This window comes from Choloepus didactylus, chromosome 5 (genome assembly GCF_015220235.1).
Source record: "Choloepus didactylus isolate mChoDid1 chromosome 5, mChoDid1.pri, whole genome shotgun sequence".
In the NCBI taxonomy this organism is placed as follows: Eukaryota; Metazoa; Chordata; class Mammalia; order Pilosa; family Megalonychidae; genus Choloepus; species Choloepus didactylus.
In genome coordinates, this window is record NC_051311.1 from 73683990 (window position 1) to 73693907 (window position 9918).

Consider the following 9918-nt stretch of genomic DNA (forward strand, 5'->3'; position numbering starts at 1 on the left):
GTTGATGAAGAAACCTTGAGGGCACTATATTGAGTGAAATAAGTCAGACACATAAGGACAAATATTGGATGGTCTCACTGATATGAACTAATTATAATATGCAAACGCATAGACACAAAATATAAGTTACCAGGATATAGAACGAGGCTAAAGAATGGGGAGCGGTTGCTTATTATGGGCAGAATGTTCAACTAGGGTGAATTTAAATGTTTGGAAATGGACAGAGGTGATGGTAGCACATTGTGAGAATAACTAACAGTGCTCAATGGTGCATGAATGTGGTGGAAAGGGGAAGCTCAGAGTCATGTATGTCATCAGAAGAAAAGTTGGAGGTTAAAAGATGGGAATGTATAAAACAGTGACTACTGTGGTGGGCAATGCCTGTGATGAAATGTACAAATATTAGAAAACTCTTTCATGAACCAGAACAAATGTATGACACTATAACTAGAAGTTAATAATAGAGGGTCATATAGGGAAAAAATATACCTATTGCAAACTATATACTACAGTTAGTAGTATTTTAACATTCTTTAATCAACAGTAACAAATGTACTATACCAATACTATGAGTCAACAATGGAGGGGCAATGGTTAGGGGTATGGGAGGATTTAAGTTTCCTTCTTTTGTCTTTATTTCTTTTCTGGAGTAATAAAAATGTTCTAAAAAGTGAAAAAAAATTTAATTGTGGTGATGGATGCACAGCTGTATGGTGGTACTGCGGGGCAATCGATTGTACACTAGATCTTTGGATAATTGTATGGTATGTGAACAATCTCAATAATAAAAAAAACAAAACAGTGGTTTCACACTGAATTTTACAATGCCCATATTTGTGCAACATATAAAAATTCAATTTTATATATAAAGGTACAAATAAGTTAAAAGTAAAAGGAGATAAAGGATATACTTTAACAAAATTAATTTTTAAAAGAGGCTATAGTAATATCTGACAAACTATTTCAGAGCAAAGAATTCTGTGGGAGATGAATAGTGTTAAATCATATAGATTAGGCAGAGGACCTACTCATTTTAATGTTTATGCCTTTACAAATCATCAAAATACATGGATAAAAATTGATGGAACTTCAAGGAGAAAGAGAAATATGAGATTTTAACAGCATCTTCTCAATAACTGATAGAACAAGTACCCCAAAAATCATTAAGGATATAGAAGATATGAACAGCACTGTATACATATTGGTATATTTGACATTAATAAAATATTTCACCCATTTATACCAGAATATACTTCTAAATCCTCTCTTCTAAATGAGAACATTTAACAAAACAGGCCGCATTTTGGATCATAAAACAAGTCTCATTAAATTTCAATACTTACAAGTCATATAAATACGTTTGTTGACATCAGTGAAAATAAATTTTAATTCAAGGACCAAAAGATATCTGGAAAATCTCAAAATATTTGGAAACTACGTGACACATATTTAAATAAACCACTGATGACAGAAGAAATTCAAAGTGAAATCAGAAGTACTTTTAACTGAATGATGAACAGAAGTAAAATTTTATGGACAGGGATGGGGCTGAACCCTGACACACGAGGTAGGTTTGGGGACCTGTTAGATGGGAACCACAAGAGTCCTGGCAACAAAAGGGTGCAACTACCCACAGGCCCCCCTGTCCCAGATGCAACCCAAACACTCAGAACTGCTTTCATTGGCAGGTGTGCTGAGCTGGCCCAGCTGCTCAGAGGCTCTGGCATGTTGGTTCCCAATGCTGGTCCCTGGCCCCCTGCAGCACCTGCCCCCTTCCCACTGGTGCCACCCATGATGCCACCACCCTTCATCCCTCCTCCAGAGATCCCCACCTTCTCCACTGATGGGGCTACATTCCATGAGTCAGAGACCAACACTCTTCTCCCCATGCCACCTGCCATCATGATCTGAATGCCACCAATAATGGTACCTCTCTTAATGCCAGCAGTTCCCATCTCTGCAGCCACGACCACAGGTGTAGATACTGCCACCTCTGCTCTGGCTAGGACGGCCTTCTGAGGGTCCTGTGGAGCAAGCATGTGGCTCCTGGTGGTCTCATCTATGACCGCAATGCTGAGACAAGAAATCAATGTGGGAGAAACCTGGCATGCTCAAGCCCAAGGAAGAGATGCTGTGCCTCAGTGTCCCCAGAAAGCATACAAGTTAGACACAGACAAATCTTACTAGTATAAAGACCAGAGTAGGAAATCCCACTGGAGAAATAGCATCAGAAGTAACCACAAACACTAGAGCCATAGTCTCCTCAGCCACAGCTTGACATGCACACACCCTCTCACCCTGTGCATCTTGGCCCCACCCCAGTGTCCATGGGCGGAAATTCCTAGTACCTGAACCAGGTCAGAATGAAGATTGTGATGTGTCAAAGGCATCCAAATCCCTGGAGCAGGGGCTCCTGCAGCAGCTGGAAGAGGATCCCCATTCTGCTGGACAGCAGTAGCCACCATAGCAGGACGAGGAGTCGTCAAAGCCAGAACCAGAGAATTCTAGCCTCATTTGGAGCAACTAGGAGAAGGCAAAGCAGGTATTCAAGTTGCTGCTGAGGGACAAGCTATCCTGTCCAAAGCCTTGTGGGAATAGGCCATGAAGATAGTGGTCATTGACCCCAGTTATAGTGCCTAGTCCAACTGAGCAAGAAAAAGCAGGTAGTCAATGCCTAAAAGGAGTCACAGGAGAAGGAGGAGGCCTGGCTAAGGGCCAAGAAGGCTAAGCAGACCCTGCAGTACTTTCTGGAGCAGAAGAGAGCATAACCTCCACTACCCACTACCAGGAAGCACAGCAGACCATTGGTTATCTGAAGGTCTGGGTTGTGGACCCAGAAAGGGATCAAAAAGAAGTTTATGATGATGTCCTCTTCAACCTGGCCAAGAAGAAGAAAGCACAGGCAAGGCCCTGAAGAGCATCCCGGATGGGATAAGTAGTGTTCTTCTGGTTTGCTAATGCTGCCATCTTGGAAAACAGCAGAATGGATTGGCTTTTATCAAGGGGGCTTATTTGATTACAAAGTTACAGTCTTAAGGCCATAAAGTGTGCAAGATAAGGCATCAACAATAGGGTACCTTCACTGGAGGATGGCCAATGACATCCAGAAACCTGTTAGCTGGAAAGGCACGTGGCTGGCATCTGCTTGCTCCCAGGTTGCATTTCAAAATGGCATTCTCTAAAATTTCAGTGTCACCTTCCAACGGCCATCTTCAAAATGTGTCTCTCAGCTGCAGCTTCTCTCCAAAATGTCACTCTCATTTGCCCTGAGCTCCTTCTGTCTGTGAACTCTTTATATAGGACTCCAGTGAATGGGTGGGGTAACGCCTTCATGGAAATTATCCAATCAAAGATCTCGCATCTCCATGGAAACACTCAATCAAAGATTCCAACCTAATCAACATTAATACATCTGCCCCCATAAAATTGCATCAAAGATAATGGCGTTTTGGGGGACATAATACATTCAAACTGGCACAAGCATCAACTTCCAAACCACATGTTCCCAGACCCAGTGGTACCTTATGGAAAACCTCAGCTTTGCCCAAGTCCACCAGCTGCAGACCATGGACAAGTAAGATGCATTTACCTTTGAGAAGCATATCCAAACTTTGGAGAGGGAGGAGGAGCAGGTCCAGGTACAGGAGCATTACCAACAACACAAGACCCAAGAGGCCTTCCAGACCATCTTGGATGAGCTGTATGGGACAGGGCAACAGTATTCTATGTCCAGCTGGATGGAGCTGTACCAAGCAGTCAGCACTAATATTCACTCTCCCAGTATGCTGGGCCACCTGGGTTCCACCCTCTGGACTTGTTCAAATTCTATATGGAGAATTTGAAGGCAAGATTCCATGATGAGATGATCATTATTGACATCCTTAAGGACTGGGGCTTCTGCATGGAATCTTTGTGGACTTTGCCCACATTATAATTTTTGACAAGAGGGCTACTGTGCTGGACACAGGCAACAGCAAGCTCTCCTACAACAGTCTAGTGGAGAAAGAGAAGGAACAGGAGAAGAGCAAGAGGAGGCACAAAGAATGTGGCACAGGGAAGCTGCCTTTTGAAGCATGCTGTGCCTGTTCTGGAACTGGGCAGTTCCTTGGAAGAGGTAGGGACCACAGCCTAGCATCAGATACTATTCCCTTGATCCTGAGGGCAGAAGTACTTCTTGACTACTAAAGGGCCATCCTAGTCAGAAGCTCAGCTGCAGGTCAGCTCCAGTTACCTTCATTTTTCTTTCCGGTCCAGCCCTAACCTGTGATCATGGCTATGTCCAAGTTGTGCCAGCACTGGTCTGATCAACACTGCTGTTCTTGTTCAAGGTCTGTGAGCACTTTGTGGGTGACTTAGCCCTTGAGCAGATCACCCTGGGGTCAGAGAGGATCTGGCTCTTTCCATTGTCCCTTCAGGTGCTAAAGACTGAATACTAGCACCTCTAACCCAAAGGTTGAAAAAGCATCAAAAAGGACGAAAAGTACCATCACAAGCATTTCCACTCATCTGCTTTCCCACTTGCCCTTAGGGTCTGAGTCAGTAGAGGAGAAGCTGCCCTCACCCTCTCTCCATCCCCATTAACCAGGTAGGTGGAAACCTCAGAGTCAGGCTCTGAGCCCTCCTACTCAGCTGATTCAGTTGCTGCCCTTGATCCAAGGGTTGCTGGCCTTGGAGGACAGAGCTTCCTATCCTCCAATCTTGCCTCAAATCATGGCCTTTGGAAAGCCAAAAATCAAAAAAGAAAAATAGGAAGAGAAGACACACGTCAAACAGTCCTTTGAGTGAGACAGATCCTGAGGAGAAATCTGGCAAGGAAAGTGACAAGAAAGAATAATAGGACAGGACAGGGAGCTCTGATGGCCAGAGGTCCTTGAGCACTCCCCAGGCTTTGGAGTTAAGAAAGAGAAGACAGGCTGTGGCATGCTGTGGGGAAGCGAGCTGAGCAAGGGCAGCTGGAAAGGCAGCAGGGGACACTCCTTCAGTAGCTGGATTACTGCCATGGCCTGATGGGCTGCCCTCTGCCCAAGGTCTGCGTAAGGCAGTGGCTCCTAGTCACCCTCACCATCTGCCTCAGACTCCTGACAGTTTTGTCTGTGCCAAGTATTTAGTCACCTCTGCCCCCCAACACACCATTGTTGGTATCTCTCAAGGTTGATTTTGTTGTTCAAAGGTCCCCCACTTCCTTGCTCTCAGCCTCAGGCCAGAGATTGATGGACTATGCCCTGTGGGGTAGGTGATGCTAGTAGATAAAATGTGAGAGAAAGGGTCTCCAAGGAAGAGAGCCAGGTTGGTGGATACTCCTGGGTGGCAGAGGGGAGGGTCCTTACCCTCCAGCATTAGTGCCTGCTCCTTCCTGCCCTGACCCCAGGGTTCTACCATTGCTTCCTCTAGCCCTGGGACCCAGCATACACTGTTTTGTTTTGTGTTTCAATAACAATATTTATAACATGAAAAAAAAAATATGGGATGCAGCTAAAGCATTTCATAAGGGATTTATATTACTCAACACTTAACATTAGAAAAGAATAAAGGTTTGAAATTGATGAAAACAGATTCTACCTTAAGAAATCTGTAAAAGAAGGATAAATTAATAACAAAGTAAGAAGTTAACAATAATGATCTGAGTGGAAATCAATGAAAATAACAAAGAAGAATGGAAAAAATCAATGTAACCAAATGTTGCTTCTATGAAAAGATCAGCAAAATGAAGAAATCTCTATCCAGAATACACAAACAAAAATGAGAAGATACAAGTTACTATTATCAAGAATTAAAGAAGTGATGTGATGACAGACTTTACAAATTTTAAAATTATAATGAATGAATACTAAGAAAACTCTATGCCCATAAAATTAGCAACTTAAGTGAAGTGATAAAATACATTGAATGATATGAATTGTCAAAAATCACTTAAGCAAAAATAGATAACTAGAATACTCTTATTCATAGTACCAGTTTATATTTAGATTTCAAAGCTCTTCAAACCTAGAACACTCAAGCATAGTGTCTTCACTGGTGAATTCTCTCCCAAATTTGAAGAAGAAATATTACCAATTTTATGCAAAATTTGCTAGAATACAGAAGAGGCTGGAACATTTTCTAATTTATTTTATGAGGTCACTATTATCTCGATACAAAACCAAACAAATATATTACATGAATAGAAAATATACAGACCAATATCCCTCATGAAAATAGATTTTTAAAAATCTTCCCCAAAATAATAGCAAATTTATTCTGGCAACATATAAAAGATAATACACCATGACAAATTAAGGTGTATTACATAAATGCAAGATTGGTATGGTATTGAAAATCAAGCAATAAAATATAGCAAACTGACAGAATAAAACACACAAAAATATATATATGATAAACTTAAGAGATGCCAAAAAAACATTTGGCAAAATACAATATCCATTGCATACAAAAACTATTAGAAAAGTAGTAAAAGAACCTACTGGAACTAGTATGTATTTTGAAAGATCACATGATACAAAGATAATATTTTTAAAAATCAATTGTATAACAGAAATTACGAATTGGAAATTTAAAATGAATTACAATTTAAAATAGCATCATAAAACATGAACATATTAGATATAAAATAATAAAAATGCATGTAGATTTGTATGCTGAAAATACAAAAATCTAAAGAAAGAAATCCAGAAGACCTGAACAAATAGAGATTTATACCATTTTCATGGATTAAAAACTCATTAACATTATGACATCAATTTTTTTCAGAATGATCTTTGCAATCAATATATTTCCAATCAAAATCTTTGGAAGGACGTTTAGTTTCAGTTCTAACATGTAAACAACACACAAAGTCCATCTTAAGGTGATTGATATGACAAGGGAGTATATGGTATCTCTCTGTTCTATATGTGCAATTTCTGTGTAAATCTAAAACTCTTCTAAAAAATGGGGTCTTTTAATTTTTTAAAATCCCAGGAAGATTTTGTATGTAAATTGATAAGCTCATTTAAAAATTTTTATGTAAAGGTAAGGAAGTCATTATAGAAAAAATATTTTTTAAAATAACCAAAAAGAATAAAACTTATCACAGAATATAGTATAAAAGTACTGTGAATAAGATAGTGTGGTATTGAAGAAAGAACAAAATACAGAATTTATATAGGCCCACAGATACATTGTCCATTGATTTCTGACAAAGATGCAAAGGCAATTTAATAGGAAAAAGGTAGACTTTTTAAGAAATTGTACAGGAATAACTGCAAACTCATGTGTCAAATATAAAATTCAGTTCATTACAAATGAATATCACATACCTAAATGGAAACTCTAAAATAATATTATAAGCTTCTAGAAGGAAATATAGGAGAAAATCTTTTTGACCTTTACTTAAGCAAATTTCTTTGGTATGATACCAAAACTCCGAAGTGAAAAAAAAAAAAAAAAAAAAAAATATATATATATATATATAAACACACACATATAAATTATATTTCATTAAATTAACAACTTATATTTCAAGAGTAACTTTTATGATAATGTAAAACAATTCATAAATTGGAAGAAATATTTTGAAACCGTATATCTGATAATGGACTCAGTTTCAGAATTCATAAACCACTCTCAAGAGTCAAAAATAAGAAAACAAACAACTGGGTGGAAAGGAGGCAAATATTTAAAAAAACATTTCATCCAAGAAGGCATATGGATAGTAAATAAGCACATAAAAAGGAAAATTCATATTAATAACACAATTATATACCACTGCACAACTATTCAAATTGAGGAAATTAAAATAAAATCTGACCATACCAAGTTTTAATATGGACGAGGACCAGCTGGAGCTTTTGTACATTGCTGGTAGGGGTGCAAAATGGTAGGAAAACTAGTTTAGCAGTTTTCTATACTTGTAAACATACATTTATAGTATGTACCAGTAATGACACAAATAGATATTTATGCAAGAACAATGGAAAATGATCACACTAAAAAGCTTTTAAAATGCTTATTGTGCCTTCATTCTAAATAGGCAAAACGTAGAAACAAATCAAACATTTCTCAACTGTGAAAAGATAAACAACTATAGTACATCGATGTCTTGAACTGTACTCAACAATAAAAAGCAAGAAACTACCTATTCACATAACACCATGGGTAAATCTCAAATGTTTTATATGAAGTGAAAGAAGACAGATTCAAAATGCTACAATGTGGTATGGCTACTTTTATATGCCATTCTGAAACCCACCAAGTTATAAGAAAAAAAATCAGGTTAGCTGTTGTTGAGGGTGGGGTACAATATATTGTAAAGTGGTATGGGGGGGGGAGGTTTGTTAAGTGATGGAACCACTTTTTTTATATCCTGACTGGGTTGATGGCTACATGACTGTGTGCATTTGTCCAAACTCACAAAACTGTTCCAAAATGACAGAATTTTACTTATGTAAATAAAACCTGAATGAAACAAAATTAAAATTGAAAAATCACTATGTATTCCCTTAAATGTTTCTGTCTGCATAGCATTAACTAGAGTTAAATATTTATATTGTTTTCTTTTTATGTGACACTTGCATACAATGAAATATATAAATCATAAGTGTACATTTTCTGCATTTTCAAAAATTATTTTACCCAAGTAACTCAAACCACTATCAAAGTAAAAAAATTACCATAACCCAGGAAAGTTATTTCATTCCTCTTCTCAGTTAATCCCTGTTACCAGCTGTCCAGAGGCAACTACTGTTATAATTTTTTCTACCATAGATTATTTTGTTCTAGAATTTTGTGTAATTGGAATCATAATGTATTCTGTAAGACTTTTTCCATTAGCATTATATTTTTGAGATTCATCCATGTTGTTGCATGCATACAATTAAATCATTTATTTGCATTGCTGAATAGTATTCAATTGTGTAGATATGCTGCCATTTTTACTTCATTATCCTATTAATGAATATGGTGGCTGTTTTATTTTTGTGGCTACTAAAACAAATATCATGCAATAGGTTGACTTAAACAATGGAAATTCATTGTTTTATGGTTTTGTGGATAAGAGAAGCCCAAAATTGAGATGTCAGCAATGCTCATGCTTTTTATGCAAAAGAGTGTGGCATTCTGGCGCTTGCTGCTGGTGATCCTTGGTCCTTGGCCTGTCTGTCACATGGCAATGTGCATGACAGCCTCTCCTGGCTTCTCTTTCCATCTGACTTTCATTCTGCCTATAAAGGACTCCAGTAATCTGGATTAAAGCCCCACCTGATTCAATGGGGCTGTGCCTTAACTGAAGTAACATTTTGAAGAGATACTAATTTCGAGTCCACACCAACAAGAATGTGGACGAAGACCATGTCCAAACTAGAGTACATAATTCAATCTATGACAGTGGCTATTTTCAGGTTTTGGCTATTCCAAAAATGATGCTGTCAAGATTCTTCAACAAGTCTTTAAGTAATTGCATGCTTTCATTTCTCTTGTGTAAATAATGTGAAATGGAATTGTTGGATCATACAGTAGATGTATGCCACAATAATTTCTGCCATTGTTGTAGCATTGCACATTCCCAGCAAGTACATATAGGGGTTTCAGTAGCTTAATAACCTCACCAAACTTTGGTGCTGTCCGTCTTTTTAATCATAGGCATTCTAACAATATGAAACAATTTTTCATGTCCTCATTTAAAAAAAAAATTTTTGTGTGTGAAGGGTCTGTTCCAGTACTTTGTCCATTTTCACTGAGTTGTTCATCATTTTGTAATTGAATTGTATGATTTCTTTACATTTCCTGCAAGATACCAAACCTCCCTTTAACAGTTCTTATAGTGCAGGAATACCCGTGAGGAATTCTCTTTGTTTTCATTTATCTGAGCATTTCTTTATTTCCTCCCTTTTTAAAGATGTAAAATTTAGGATTGACATTGTTTTTAATCAGTCTTTAAAGATT

The 9918-nt window shown here is 37.9% G+C and overlaps 1 pseudogene; it reads left to right on the forward strand.

Annotated features, from left to right (window-relative positions):
* Positions 1-3702: 3702 nt before the first annotated feature.
* Positions 3703-4834, forward strand: LOC119534945 (annotated as a pseudogene).
* The last annotated feature ends 5084 nt before the right edge of the window (positions 4835-9918 follow it).